The sequence below is a fragment of the Sturnus vulgaris genome, chromosome 8, assembly GCF_052056855.1.
Source record: "Sturnus vulgaris isolate bStuVul1 chromosome 8, bStuVul1.hap1, whole genome shotgun sequence".
NCBI lineage: Eukaryota > Metazoa > Chordata > Aves > Passeriformes > Sturnidae > Sturnus > Sturnus vulgaris.
Window position 1 is genome coordinate 5,677,078 of NC_142250.1, and position 16,204 is coordinate 5,693,281.

General features: G+C 42.5%; 1 long non-coding RNA gene across 6 annotated transcripts in view; it reads right to left on the reverse strand.

Annotated features, from left to right (window-relative positions):
• LOC148222957 (uncharacterized) overlaps nt 1-16,204 on the reverse strand; it is a 451,561-nt gene that overhangs the window by 418,456 nt on the left and 16,901 nt on the right. For all 6 annotated transcript variants that reach the window (XR_015805067.1, XR_015805068.1, XR_015805070.1 and 3 more), the window contains exon 2: nt 5,640-5,767. This is a non-coding gene — a long non-coding RNA (uncharacterized LOC148222957). The remainder of the gene's footprint in view (nt 1-5,639; nt 5,768-16,204) is intronic.

Genomic DNA, 16,204 nt, shown 5'->3' on the forward strand with positions numbered 1-16,204 from the left:
CTATTAAAAATAATGGTTTAGAACATCAATAATACATTAAAGATGGCCTCCTCAACATGGTTACGGTGACAGCATAATAAAATCCATGATTCTTTTAACATTTGCAGACATACTTCTTACAGTAAATGATGTGGCACAACACCATCATCAAGAAATGAGGGAAACAGAAGTTGAAAGCAAAGAGAAAAGCAAAGAGAAAGCAAAAATAAAAGCTTTAAACTGAGCCCAGGAAAAGTGCAAAGGATTCTAAAGTGTAGGGTTGCTTAACTCCATATCCAAGCAGGAAGCAGGCTGCTTAACAGGAGATCTAGGTTTGTCACTGTAGACACCCTAACAAGAAGTTTGGCCTCAATCTTCACTTTAAAATTTATTTGACAACTTAACAGTATCTAAGGATCTGCATCATGGAGAGCACAGGACTTGCCTCCCTAAGCTCCCTAAGTTTCACCACCCAAAAATGAACCATTAAGACTGAGTCATATACTTTGTCTTCCTAAATTGTCAATGGATAAGGACAGGAGCCTCCAGAAAGCCACCTATTATTTCTGAGCCCTATGAGTGGAATTATTGACTGGAATATTACACTCTCTGCTACAAAGAGATTACTCAGTAACACCAGAGAATCATTAATGTGTTATTTTATGACTAATAAACATCTATTTCCCATCTACACACACTAATTTAAAACTTTAACGTTCCAAAGCCTGCAGTTCCTTCACTTCACTTTGTGAGTGGAGCTACAGTTCCACACACAAAATGGGCATTTTGCTAGATCTGTTCATTAAGTAGTGATTGTACCGAGTTGCAGTGGTTTGTATTAATTTCCTGAAATAGTTCCCTGTTAAGATCTGGGCAGCTTCCTCTGTGTCTGACAAAAAGCCAATCAGTGATTGGTTTTGAAAACTGGCAACCGGTTAAACCACTGAAAGAGATGGATGCACCTCTGTGAAATTCACATTTTAAAATGAACAAACCCTGGGAATCTCTTTTCTGTTTCCGGCCTCTCCGAAAGCAACTAGTCCTAGTCTCCCAGGCCAAGCCCCGTGCAGCCTGTGGGCCTAGGGAGGCCAGGCCAAGCTGGGCCAGGCAGGGCTGGGCAGGTTCTGACACAGAGCTCAGGGAAGCCCACTGGGCCCGGTTTTCGGCCGGGGCCCCCAGCGTTTGATAGAAAGGGGGAGGGGAAGCCTGCTAGGCTGTTAAGATCCTAGTGCACCCCCTGCCCCACACCCCCCAGCACGGCCAGGGGGCCCATGGCTCAGCTGAGCAACGAGCTGACATTAAAACCCTGCCCTGCTGCTGGCCTGGGCTATTTTAGAGATGGCAAACGGACTGATTTTCTCTGTATGTCATCAGTGTGAAAGAAAAGGAGTTGTGGGGGGAGGAAAAGTGTTCTGAAAGTTTTATTCTGATTCTTATTTTCTCTTATAGTTTCTAGTAGTAAAGTTTTTCTTTGTACCCTTTAAAGTTTGAGCCTATTTTTCCTTCCTCCTAATCCTATCTCACAGCAGGAAATGAGTAAATAATTCTAGTGGGTGCACTGGCGATTTGGCCTAGTGCTAGATCCACCACATAAACTGGTGCACAAGCTGAGACATCTCAAACGGGTGAACCAAAACCACTACAAGAATAAACACTTATACCCACTAAACTACATGACACCTTTTCACTTTCTCCTCTGGTAATATTTAATGTCTTTTTTATTAAGTCAATTGACAGAATATTGGCTTCTTTGTACCCTGCTGTCTTAAAGCTCCTCTATACTCCAGCTTCCCCTCCCAAAGGCAGCTCTGAGGAGGAGACTGGAACAGGGCCCTTCCCAAAAGGCAGCTCTTCTAGGGAAGACTGTGTGTGTGTCTTCTCCTGGGAGTACTCTTGTGTGCATCCCCTCCTGGAGGATTGTGTGTGCGTCTTTCCTCCTGGAGCAGCCACACAGCAGAACCAATGGACTCACAGACATGCTGAAAGGAAGGAACTAGACTATGGAAATGGTTGTGGGCATCATCCACACCAACAGAAGGAAAAGTCCTTTTCCTCCTAACAGAGCCAGGAATAAAACAAATCAAAGGACTAGCCTAATTCAATACCGATTCTCACAGAATCCAGCAAGTAATGCAATTTCTGTTTTAATTCCTTTTCTATTATGATTCCAAAGTTTCCATTTAAGTAGCAATAAAGAAAACTTTAAGATTTATTTTCAACATATAACAAGACTCATTTTTCATGAACTTCTACGGTCTGGTAGTCATTAGATGCCTCCAATTTTGGCATTACAACAGCATCTTAGAAAGCAACTGAATTCCCTCTATTTAGAAATGCCCTCTATTTTCAAATAAAGAAAACCCTACCTTAAGGTCGCCTAAAATTGCAAATTCTTTTTTGATTTTTTTCATCAAAGGAGCTTCATGCAAATATATACTAGGTGGAGCTAGTAGCGATCAATGATACAGCTAGATTAAGATACTCAAAAGACCTTTTTAAAATTACTAAGCATATGTCTCAGGTATTTGCTAAGGAAAGGCAAGAATCCCTTCCCTGAGATGGAGAATGCAACCCCCTCCCTTCCAATTATTACAGGTTGAAATCAGGGGCTTTCAGGCAGAAGATATGGCAGGTAGGAATAACAGTTCTTTACTAATATATTTAACAAGGCAAAACAGCAGAAACAACAACAGCTATAAAAACTGACAGCAAAACAGAACAGTATAGCTCACTTCCAGTCCCTTTTTTGGCCACAGGCTCCCTCTCCCTGTGCTCAGTTACTGGTGCTGTGGGCAGGGCAGGTCCCACACAGTTGAAGGGGCTGAGTGATGGCAGCAGCGGCCCAGGGCTGAGAGAGATGGAGGAGCGAATCCCCCCTCACGGTGTCGGTCGTGACGCTCGGCAGAGTGTCCAGAGGTAGTAGGATGAAGTGGGAAGGCAGCAGTGCCATGTCTGACAGCAGGGAACGTGGCTCCTGGTGTTGGGATGGTGGGGAGGACGCTAGGTAGGAGCCCTGGTCGTCTTCCTCCGGCTCCACGAGGGAGTGAAAAAGTGAGAGCCCTGGCCCCCTGTCCCACCTTTCCTTTTCCGCTGTTCCCCCTGTCCCCGCCACCATGTGGGAGAAACTGTTACTACTAAGGTGTAGCCACAAATACTTAGCATAACAATGGGAAAAATTCCACAGAAAGAAAAGGGAACCCCCAACAGCATGTTAATGATTTGTGTCAGAATATCTAAAATGTTTTGTGTCTGGTGGAGATTTCATTGACACTAGATTCATACATATGCAAGAATGAGGAAATCTCAAATATTACTACAGTGAAAACATCAGCGGAATAAAGAACTATGGCTAAAGAGTCCTTTATTGATATTAAAAAGAAACGTAAGCCTGGTCCATTTATAATCCTCAGGTAAAACAGAGATTTCACTGTTCCAAATTGACCATCTTCTATTTTTTTCAAGCTGTATCAATGTTACAAATTCCTTACACCTCGCACATAACTATTTTTATTGTTAGGGTTTCATGTCAGTATTCCATTCATAGACCTCAATATTACAAAAGCAACAGAGACTGCATTGCATACATTTAATTTTGTACCATAGTAAGGATCTGTTAGTACTCTTTAGTGCTTCTCTTTAGTGACTTCACATTTACTCCAACTAATTTAACTTGGATTTCCGGGGTTGTGTTTAAGCACCAGAAATCATCTTAGACAGACTGTGTGATGAGGATTAGCACTGCAGCACCTCAGAGCATTTCCTTTGGAAGAAGACATAGGCAAGGGAGAAATCCTGTTTTAAACATTAAAAAATAATAAGCATGGTACCAGAGTTTTCAATTTGCTATCTTTCTTAGGTTCAAAGAATGAGATATGAGATTGCTCTTTAGTTCTTCCATTTGTAAGAGCAGATCTGTGAGCTTTGTGGTCTTATCCAAGCACCTGATGTTCAGCTGTACGTGTCTTACAATGACAAAAAGAGCCATTAGCTTCAAAACCAGTTTGTTCTTCCTGAGAGTGCAGCTGAAATCTCTACAATATAAGAGATAACTGCATGATGATGACTTGGTGGCTTCAATACATCTTTTTTATAGTAGAGTATCAAACAATATGTTAAAATTCAAGAGTGTATTCAGACCCATCTTAATTTCAAGACAGATCTCACTAAATTTTGTCAGCATAGGGGCACAGAGAAGATGTAGCTCAGCCACTTTTTCCAGATAAATAACACAATTACCTTTTTTCTTCTTGTTTTCCATAACAGCAGGAGTTTTGCTATAAAGCAGAAAAAAGTACCTCTGCGTCTGGGCTCCTGCAAACACTGAAACTGCTGAGCCAACCCATGCATAGCCATCGTGATGGAGCTCCCCAGGGACACTCCATACATGTGTGCTCAGGAAATCCCAGTGCACACGCTGCTGTCACCTCCAGAAAACATAAAGCAAGGCCATATCCTCATGCTCTAAGGTCACATGCTAGTTTTAACAGATAAGAACATAAAGAACAATTAGAAACTTGTCAAGGGAGAAATTCTGGAAGAATATTCAATAAAACTAATAGCAAAACTAGTTTGTAAACATGGCTTGAATGACTACCAGAAAAAAAAAAATCATTATAAGACCTACTCATATAAAACAATTAAGTTGGGATGCAGGTGGATCACTGTTTAAAAATGTGGACATTGCTTTTTGGCTGTGGATATTGTTTGTGCAAATGTTAGTAAAACATGCTAGAACTTACAGCATGCTGTGCAGCCACAAGGTCCTTCTCCTCCAATAATATCCTTACCTGTAACATTCACTGGGATCTCCTAAAGAGCCAGAATAAATGCAAACAGATACATTTCCTGAAATAAATCTTATTACATCTGTACTGCTGAAGTTTTGCAGAGATCAGTCACAAGAGAGCTGCCAAGCAGAAGGCTACCTGGCTGCCTAGGTTCTAACTGAATTATTTTCTGAAATACCTCACTCTTTGGAGGGCTGAAAATTGTATTCAAATTCTCATAGGAAGAGGATTTCTTTGAAAGATTCCTGTTGCTCTGGAGCAGAAGAATTAGGGGAACTCCTCTCTTTCCAAGTTATTTTTTCTGGTCTCAGGATAGTATGAGATTGTGAATAATAACAGGAGGAAGTGAGAACTATATGTGATATTTCAAACTTTCAAAGTTGGGTTTGATTTTATTTTTTTTATGGATTTACACAGCAATTTTCGTAAGTCAAATTTAATTTGACTTACTAACAGAGTTAGTATATCAGGAGGTATTTCCTTGCAGTATCAAGTTACAAATTAGTCCTTCCATTACTTCCATGTTCTATTTATGACTGTATTCAAGCATCTGTGGTGTCCTACATCAAAACAGAGCCAAAATTGGATAATTGGATCTAACACAATCCAACAGTTTGTGAAAGAAAGGCAGAATCTAATACCCAAGATCCCAAGGTGATGGGCAGAATCAGTGTTGTAGATTTAATGCCACATTTAAAAATATTTTGTCTTCTAAATTTTGCTACTTTGCAAATAAAGCAATTAAATTTACCTTCTGTTTTAAAATAATTATTTAATCATTAATTAACAACTTACAAATGCCTACTTACTTGCTTGAGAAATTGACTGACTTACTTGAGAAATTTGTCATAGTCTCCATAATAATGTACTCACAATATTCTGTCTTCCCTTGAGATCCACATCTACTCCCGTCTTATTGTTGTTTCCCTGGGCTGTCAATGTTCAGTCACATGTCCGTCCATAACACTTTTCCTTTCGTCCTTTTCCTATCCAGAAACGTGCTGCAAGGAAGAAGCAGGAAGCTGTAGGAAAAGCCATGCCTCTGTTAAGACAATGCAGCTTTAGACAGCTGGAAAATAAGCACAATGAAATAAGCGCCTATGATATAAATTTGCTGGGAGCCCTTACATTTCCTGAGCACTGCATATATGGAGGCATCACAAATGAAGATTAATCCTATGATTTTTAGGATCACCTGAGCCTCCAGTCTGTTCCTGCAGTCTTTCCCTCCAGTTGACTGGAAGACTGCCTTGGTGAAAACCTCTGTTTATCTCCACAGAAAACGGAAAGCTTGAGAACAGAAAAAAATACCTGGTAAGGACAAAGTCAGAAGAATGAAAGAAAGTGATGATCACGTGCTCCTCAGGCCGCATCACCACAGGTCCTGTGCCAAGTGGGCTCTATCTCAAGTGTCCCCATTTCAAGACAATTGCACACATACAGAGCTTTCTGCATGGAGAGAAACCCTGCCTGCATTTAGGGCCTCAAGAAATCACCATACATTTTTCAGTGAGCAGAAAGAAAAATACCTGCAACTTATCACTGGCAGTGACTTTCAGTTTGGCCTGGCCTGATCCTATACCCTTGGAGAGGAGCTGCAGCAGCTTGCCACTGTCTGCTTGCACTGCCTGTGCAATGATAATTTTAAGCAGGTGGAATTCTAAGTGAATGTTGAGAGGAGAGGGAAGAAAATCCTCAAGTTTTTTAGAAGCTTGGGAAGCTCCAAGAATCTGGATAATTTTGAGAGGAATAAAACCTTGTCCTTCAGGGCTACTTTTATGAAATCTAAGGGGGAAATACAGTAAAAGTACCTGGTGATAAGAAAAATGTTCGTTCATTTCTGCAAGATATAAAGAACTCATCCCATCTTACCTTGGGCAAAGGAATTTTAAGGAGAAGGTAGTGGGAATGATTCCCAGCTCATCATAGTACGACCATGTTTAAGGATGCCAGTTTGTTTCAGGAATGTCATAGTCTTAAGCATGTCATGATTCTTCTAAAACTATAGCTCTTTTTCCACATTTGCTGCCAATCTGAATGCTTCCCTAGCCTAGTTTGTTAGGCCATTTCTGTTAATGCAGGCTTCTCATTTACAAGACCAATGCTATACCTGGGGACACCAAATATACCAATCAAACAGAAAAACTACCTGGAAAATGTCAGTGAGTTTTAAATGGGATTCCTTCCCTTTGCTTGAATAGTATTTTCTGGTAAATTTTTTCCACAAGAACACACAGAGCTGTGCATCATCACAATAATTATATCAGAAAAGGTGCAAATGGTGAACACAGGAACATACTGGACGCTCTCTGGAACAATAAAGCAAAGGAGATGTTTTTCCCCACATACAAAGAAAATATTTCTGACAAAATGATATTAAAAGAAAATTGCAGGGCTTTCACATCAGGGACGACTACAGTGCTGAAAAACAGCAACTGGTAATTGGGGGAGTTCTGATGAGGAAAATCATGAAGGAAATCTCACATAAAATATGAAAGCAGGATATTTATTTGTCACAATTTTTCTTCCCAAACAATCACAGGTTTTCAAAAAGCTGTTTTTGAAAAGCTCTGTACAGATAGCTGCTTAGTAATTAAAAATACACCTGTTTCCTACTTCCTGATGGACAGAGCTTCTCTGGCACCCCACTAGGTCCTTCCACCTTGGGTTCTTTCCAAGCCCACTGTTTGATTTCTCTTGGTGGCAGGCACTTCTACCTCACATTCGAGTGGTCCTCTTATTCTGGACTTTCTACTCAAAACCTGTCTTTCAATCTGAAAGAGAAAATGAATCCAAACTCATTCTTCCACTGGCAACCTGCTGCTGACAGGAGCTTGCTGTGAACCACTCCCTTCCCTCTGGGCCATTTGTCTTCACTTGCTCAGGGTGAAATTAGCTGATAAGCAATTTCAGAATTAGGTCACTGTGAAATCTAAGTTATCATAATGCAGGTCTAAATTCCACTTGGGTTTTCTCCTTAGCTGCCCAAACTGCCAATTTCAGACACCCAAGGAAAGAGTTACCTCTTTCTCCCTGATCCACAGGGATAAAGTCAGTGAGTGTTCTCTGTCTCCACATTTCATGACAGCTTAAATCCAATGTGAAGTTGTTTTCAGTGGGAAACAAAATGATTTAATGTTTCAAAAGGCAAGAACTTGCCTGAAGAGAATTTGTAGCCATTTTTCATTTCCTCCTTCCATTTGTGTTACCATATGATCCTCAATCATTTGCCTTCCTGGGCAGTCTTCCATGTGTAGCATGCAGAGCCTTAAGTATTATAAAATCCTGAAAACTATTTCAGAATTTTGTACATTTCTAAATATTTCAATCTACATGTAAGATCCATAGTAAAAGACCGTTTTCCTCACCTGGAGCCTACACTTGTCCAGTTGAACAGGCTGCAATCACGTAGCTGCTCTTCAAGATTTGAAATGTTTGAACTTTCATCCCTTTAACATAGAAGCATACCCACCCTTATAGTTCAAAAGTAATTGTTTCACTATTGGCCCATATTGTTTATTTTGCTCCTTCCCTCCAAATTCTCATTTCTCCACTACTTGCAAAGATTAGGCGCCCTTGTAAACTGGCATTTACATTAAAGTAATAAAGGATAAGTTCAATAAAATATTTTAGACAGCATTAGGCATTAGGTAATAATTTTTCCCTAAAAAAATTTAAAACCTTCACTTCCTCAAAGTGCAATTTCACATTTTTTTAAAAAATATTTTCTCTGTAAGGGGAGCCAAGAACATGACTGTACTGCAGAGCCTTTTGTTATTACTTTATAACAGGTTGTTTGGATTTCCAAGCACCTTCTTAGTTTGTTAATAGCTGTTTGGGCATAGGGCTTTATTGATTTATAAAGTCACAGCCATTTATCCTGTCTCTGATGTTTACAACAGCAAGGTGGAAAACAATGCTGGCTTTGCAAAAAAACAGCACAAGTTTAGAGCAGCTGAGGTAAGATATTCCCTGGGAAGGGACAAGGGAAAAGAAGGAAACCTGTTTCAGGGGGAAAACAACTGCACAAGTTAGGGAACACATAAGGATGCTTCAGTCAATATTTATCTCTTGGATCAGTAACACTTGATGGTCATTTCAGTGAAATCAATATCTGCCTAATTTAAGTGTTGTTATTACTTGGCTCCATCTACTTCTCCCTGTTTCCAAGATCTCTTCTCTGTGCTTAAGATTTCAAACTTGATAATCTAACCTAATCTTTGCATTTCCAGAATTTTAATCATGGGCTCAGAACAACAACATTACCACCACCACCATCACCTCCATCATCACCACCACCAACAAAATAAACCTAAAAGTCATTCCCTTCACGGAGCACTGTAGACAAATTGATATTTTCCATAAATCTCGATCTTTATCTTAGCCAGGGGAAAAGTAAGGGGGCCTGAGGAAGAGGTTGTATAACCAGAAGTAGGGGCAGAAGGATTAGCAAAGATGTTGGCATCCTTGCTAGGATCTCATAGGTGCTGAAAAAAGGTGTTTTATCTGTTAATTTTCTTCCTAATACCCAGTCCTAACTTCCTAACAGTCCTAATACCCAGCTTCTTGTGTGGGGACTGTCCTTATCAGATTGATTTTATAAGCTGGCAGAGTGTTGTCAGAGGTATCTGCACTCAGACTGAATCTTAAAGATCTTGATCTCCATCACAGCTATCAACGGTCCAGCATCAAGCTTTGGAAATTCTGGCTGCTTTTTCAGGTCATGATTTCTGTATTGCACTGCACAGCAAGGAAATTTCAGCTGAATCCTTAAAGGACTGCAGCAGCACAGCACTTGGCAAGCACATGGAGATTATTCTTTCTGCTGAAGCAAGTGCTTCCCTTGTTCTCAGGAAACTGAGCAGGTGTTTCCCTTGTTCTCGCTAGGTATTCAGGTGCAGGGTGGGGCTTCCTCCGGCCATCAGAGGTGCAACTAAAAGAAAGGTCTAGTCAGCCCAGCGACCCAGAGAGGGCGAACAGGAGCATGGCACAGCAGTTTGCACAGGCAGTGCTAGTGGCCTTTTTATTTTATTTAGCTTGATTTTGGTAGTGGTTTCTTTCATCTTTTCTTTTTTTCGTTTTTCCCTGCAATGGTGTCTAAACAATCAAAAGCTATGGCTAGTAAAAGTGTACCAAGCCAGACAGAACCCTCCAAGAAGGACGCATCTGTCCAGACCGCTTCCTGCAAGGAGTGTTTGAGCCTCTCAGTAGTACCCCTGTGTGTGGTGAGAACCGGTGAATGATCTCCTTTGTCTGGTGGCTGAGCTTAAGGAGGAATTAGAAAGACTAAGGAGTGTTAGGGAAAGTGAAAGGGAAATAGACTGGTGGAGCTTCACTCTTCCATCCCTGAGAGAAGCCCACTAGATATAAGAGGACTCCCATGCCTCCTACCATCAGGCAGAAGGAGGAGCCCTAGTTGATGAAGGGAAATGTAAATGGGTCCCTCCTCAGAGAGGAAATAAAAATTCCTTCCAACCTCCATCACTCACTCAGGTGCCACTTAAGAACAGGTACGAAGCCATGGACCCAGAGGGTCAGCCCAATGACATAAAAAAAATAATCTGCCTGGACACCCTCCCAATTACACTTCATCTTTCAGATGGATCACTGTCTCTAGCATTAAAAAGAAAAGAAGGGTAGTTGTATTAGGTGACACCCTTCTAGGGGGAACAGAGGGCCCCATATGTCAACCAGGCCCATCCAAAAGGGAGGTTTGCTGCCTCCCTGGGGCCTGGGTATGGGATGCCACCAGCAGACTCCCTGGACTGATTCAGCCCTCTGATTATTACCCACTGCTGATACTCCAGGCTGGCAGTGATGAGATTGAAAAGAAGAGCACCAGGGCAATTAAAATGGACTTCAGGGCTCTAGGTCAAGGAGCACAGGTGGTGTTCTGCTTAGTCCTTTCAGTGACAGAGACAAATGATGAAAGGAACAGGACAGCCCACATTATCAACAAGTGGCTTAAAGGCTGATGTCATCAGCAGAATTTTGGGTTCTTTGATCACAGGGCAACTTTCACAGCACCTGGCCTGCTGGACCCAGATGGGCTCCATCTCTCGGTTAAGGGCCAAAGGATTCTAGCCCATGAATTGGCAGGACTCGTTAAGAGGGTTTTAAACTAGGTGTGAAGGGGGAAAAGGATGCAACAAGGCTCTCCAGAAACGAGCCCAAGGGTAGTAAGCCAGAGCCAGGGTGAAATCGACAGCTCATATGAAGTACATATACACTAATGCAGGCAGCATGAGTAATAAACAAGAGGAGCTGAAGACCATGGTGCAGCAGCAAAGCTGTGATGTAGTCACCATCACAGAAATGTGGTGGGATGGCTCACACAGCTGGAGTGCTGCACTGGATGGCTACAAGCTCTTCAGAAGAGACAGGAAAGGGAGTAGAGGTGGAGGGGTGGCTCTTTATATGAGGAAGGCTCTTGATGCCATGGAAATTGAAACTAATGACAATAAAGTCGAGTGCCTAAGGGTAAGAATCAGGAGGAAGGCTAATAAGGCTGGCATCCTGGTGGGAATCTGTTGTTGACCACCCAACCAGGAAGAGGAGGTGGATAACTTATTCTACAAGAAGCTGGAGGATGTTTCAAGATCACCAGCCCTTGTTCTTGTAGGTGATTTTAACCTACTAGACATCTGCTGGGAACAACAGAGCAGAGAATAGGCACCTGGAGGTCCAGGCAGTCTAGGAGGGTCTTAGAGTGTGTGGAGGACAACTTCTTGTCACTGCTGGTGAGTGAGCCAACCAGGGGAGGGACTACACTTGATCCGCTGTTTGTAAGCAGAGATGGGCTGGTGGGAGATGTGGTGGTTGGAGGCTATTTGGGACATAGTGATAATGAAATTATAGAGTTCTCAATATTTGGTGAAATAAGGAGGAGCATCAATAAAACTTTCACACTGGACTTCTGGAGGGCAGACTTTGGCCTATTCAAGAGACTTACTGAGAGTTCCTTGGGAAGCAGACCTTAAGAACAGAGGAGACCAGGAAGAATGGGCATGCTTCAAAACAGAGATCTTGAGGGAAGAGGAACAGGCTATCCCTATGTGCCAAAAGATGAGTTGATGAGGAAAACGATGAGCCTGGATGGGCAATAAGCTAAGGAAAAAAAAGAGGGTGTGTCACCTTTGGAAGGAGGGTCAGATATGTCAGGAAATATTTAAGTGGGTTGTTAGGGAAGGTAGAAAAAAATTAGAGAGGCAAAAGCCCAGTTAGAACTCAAACTGGCAACTTCTGTGCAGGAAAAAAAAAATATAAATACATAATGGAAAAAGGAAGGGTAAGACAACCTCCATCCTCTAATAGATGCGGGAGAGAATTTAGGAACTAAAGATGAGTAAAAGGCAGAGGTACTAAACACCTTCTTTGCCTCAGCTTTCAACAGAAAGACAGGTTATCCTCAGGACAACTGTACTCCTGGGCTGGCAGATGGTGTCCGGGAGCAGAATAGTGCCCCGGTTATCCAGGAGGAAGCAGCCAGAGACCTGCTGAACCACTTAGATACTCATGAATCTAAGGGACCAGATAGGATCCACCCTAGGGTTATGAGGGAGCGGGCAGATGAACTTCCAAAGCCACTCTCCATCATTTACCAACAGTCCTGCCTCACTGGTGAGGTTCCAGATGACTGGAAGATGGCCAGTGTGACACTCATCCCAAGAAAGGCCGGAAGGAGGATCTGGGAAACTACAGACCAGTCAGCCTGACCTCAGTATCTGGCAAGGTTATGGAGCAGATCATCTTGAGTGCCACCACATGACACCTACAGGATGGCCAGGGTATCAGACCCACCCAGCATGGGTTTAGGAAGGGCCGGTCATGCTTGGCCAACCTGATCTCCTTTTATGATCAGGTGTCCTAGGGTGATGTTATGGTGTTTGTATCTCCAATCATGTGTTCTGTTTATGTTTGGTATTATGTTCTGTGCTTTCAGGACTGATTCTGAAAGTGAAGCTTTGTTTTGTCTTGTTATCAGCCAGCTCACCTCCCCCATGGTCTGTGTTTAGGAGAGGTTTAGCTCTTGCTTGCCTCCTTGCTTGCTTGTTTGCCTGCTTGCTTGCCTGCTTGCTCGCTTGTGCCTCTTTTTCTTTCCTTTGTTTTGCCCTTGCTTTTGCTTATTAGTTAGTTCAGCTAGGCAGTCCAACTTTTTCCTCTGGACTGTTTTTTTTTCCCACCCCCCTCCCTCTCCTGGATCCCATCTGAACCTGCTCTGGACGGGGACCTGGGAAACACCAAGAAACACCGGGAGTCTGCATTCTGTCACCTGCAGCAGTCATCCCCCAGTGCCAGAGACTGATAACTGGGCAACCACTCGCCAGAGAGACTCTCTGAGTTTGTCATCCATTCAGAACGGTGAAAGAGTTTTTTTGTCAGCTGGTGTTGTTTTTTCTGTGCTGGGGAGTGTTTCGCTGTTAAATAAAAAGGTTTTTTCCACTCTTCTCTGAGGAAATTCTTCCAGAACCCGGTGGTGGGGGGGAGGAGTCGTGGGGTTTGCTGTCTGGGGGCTCCTTCTGGAGGTTTTCCCCCAAATTTGCCCTAAACCAGGACACCAGGTCACTTGCCTGGTGGATGCAGGAAATGCTGCGGATGTTATCTATCTGGATTTCAGCAAGGCCTTTGCCACTGTCTCCCACAGCATACTCCTGGAAAAACTGGCAGCTCATGGCTTGGACAGGAGCACTTTTCACTGGGTTAAGCACTGGCTGGGTGGCCAGGAAGTGGTAGTGAACAGTGCTGCATCCAGCTGGCAGCCAGTCACTAGTGGTGTCCCCTAGGGATCAGTGCTGGGGGCAGTCCTCTTTAATAGCTCCATTGATGATCTGGATGAGGGGATTGAGTCCTCCATTGATAAATTTGCAGATGACACGAAGCTGGGAGCACGTGTTGATCTGTTGGAAGGTAGGAGGGCTCTGCAAAGGGACCTGGACAGGCTGGATAGATGGGATGAGTCCAACAACATGAAGTTTAACAAGTCCAAGTGTCGGGTCTTGCACTTTGGCCACAACAACCTCCTGCAATGCTCTAGGCTGGGGACAGAGTGGCTGGACTGCAGCCAGGCAGTACCTGGGGTTACTGATTGACAGTCGACTGAACATGAGCCAGCAGTATGCCCAAGTGGCCAAGAAGGCCAATGGCACCTGGTCTGTATCAAGAATAGTGTAACCAGCAGGATCAGAGAGGTCATTCTTCTCAGCATTGAGTACTCAGTACTCAGCACTGGTGAGGCTGCACCTTGAGTATTCTGTCCAGTTCTGGGCCCTTCAGTTTAGGAGAGATGTTGAGATTCTCAAATGCATCCAGTGTGGAAGGGGCTGACAGCTGCTCTGTGAGCCAGAGGAGTGAGCCAACAAAAGAAGAAATTGATAAGATTCATGTTTACCCATGAAGGGAAGAAGACAAAATCATTCACATGGGAACCGAGAGAACAGAGATAAACACCATACACCTGCAGTTAGAAAACAGGACTATTATCTGTTTGTAAAATTCTTGTAAAAAGCCTGCCCAAAAACGGTGACACTGACTGTTTTGTACCAATGAACATGATGAGCTGTGTTATTGCAACCAATGAATGAAGTAGGCACTGTGTTGAAGAATGTATAAAAAGAGAATGCGCAGCCATGATTAAAAAAATGCCATTTTACCTGTTGCTACGTGTTACTTTGTATGTTGTGTCCATCCCAACAGTGACACCAGAGGAGGGCAACAAGGCTGGTGAGAGGCTTGGAACACAAGCCCTATGAGGAATGATTGAAGGAGCTGGGTTTGTTTAGCCTGGAGAAAAGGAGACTCAGGGGTGACCTTATCACTCTCTACAACTGAAACTTGGTTGTAGCAGGGTGGGGGCTGGTCTCTTCTCCCATGCAACCACTGACAGAACAAGAGGACACAGTCTTAAGCTGCACCAGGGGAAGTTTAGGTTAGATATAAAAAAGAAATTCTTTACTGAAGAAATTACTGGGCAGTGGAATCATCTGCCCAGGGAGGTGGTGGAGTCACCGAACCTGGACATGTTTAAAAAAAGACTGGACATAGCACTCAGTGCCACAGTTTAGTTGATGAGGAGGTGTTACGTCATAGGTTGGTCTAGATGACATTAAAGGTCTTTTCCAACCTAGTTCATTCTGCAATTCTGTAAATTTTTGCATAAATTACCAGTACTTGTTAAACCAATTCCTCATTTCTTCTCCCCTCCACAGCTGGACCTGGGGGTTTTGCTAACCCCTCACACCAGAAAGCTCATTTCATCCTTTAACCTTCATCTCCTTTTCCTTTGCACAAAATTGCAGGAAACTATTTTCAGGTTTGCTGAACTCAAGAATGTTTTGGCTGCCAAGCTGCATCAAGAGGAAAAAGAAAGTAAGTGAAAAGCTTTCATTTGGTCTTATCACAGAACTGATAATAACATTATTGTACATGCAAAGAACTCCGGGCATGCTTATCTGCAACAACAGAATGACACATGCAAATATATATATGAAAGGCCCAAATATCTCATGCTCTTATAGTTCAGTCAGGAATATTATATCCCCAAAATGCAAACAGAATTATTTACTCACATCAACTGTATTAATGCCTCTTGGTAATCTTCTGTTTTTCTGTTACAAGCCTTACCAGGTTCATTCTTCGGTTTTTTGGGAAATAATCTGAGCAGGAAAGACCTGCTTTCTAAATAATTTTCAGCCTTGATAATGAAAAGCCCCATACCACCTAGAATTATTTACTATTTGTTGTGTTCTGAATCTTCTACACAATTAAATTTTAAATCTAATTCAAACCCTGAAATATTTTATCATCATATCCACTGCCAAAAAAAAAGTTAGAACTAACTTGCCTGGTATCCAAATCATGGCCCAAAAGAATGGTTCCCTGTGGGGTATCAGAAATGCACTGTCTTGTAACCAAAGGTTTGGTTTGCTTGGCTTTCAAGTACCTGATTTCATTCACATTTCCTTCCCTGTCCCCTGCCCATTTTTATTTTCCATTTCCATTTGGCAATACCTCCCCCTAATAGTAAGTTATGTGTGTGCTACCAACCCTAACCTTTTAGAGCATTCTGGTAACAAATTATAGTTTAGAACTTTACCTTATAGCAGATCAGGTCATTGTTCACATGCCAGAATAAATAACAACCTGTATGCTGTTGAGAACTCAATTGCATCTGGATTTCTCATGTGGACATCTCACATCTCCATTTACATTCTCATTACCTTTTCTGTTGTGAGCTCTTGCACCAGCCATCTTGGGATGGATTTGGATAAAATATACTCAGATAATTAGGAGATCCCTGGAGCAGTGGGGCTATCTTAAAATAATCATTACAGAATGTTGGAGTCTGTAAACCAAAGGTAAAACACCCACAGCCCAACAACAGAAAAGTACATTTGCAATTTTAAGCGGCATGGAAGTAAAGTCTATAACTCTAATCTTTT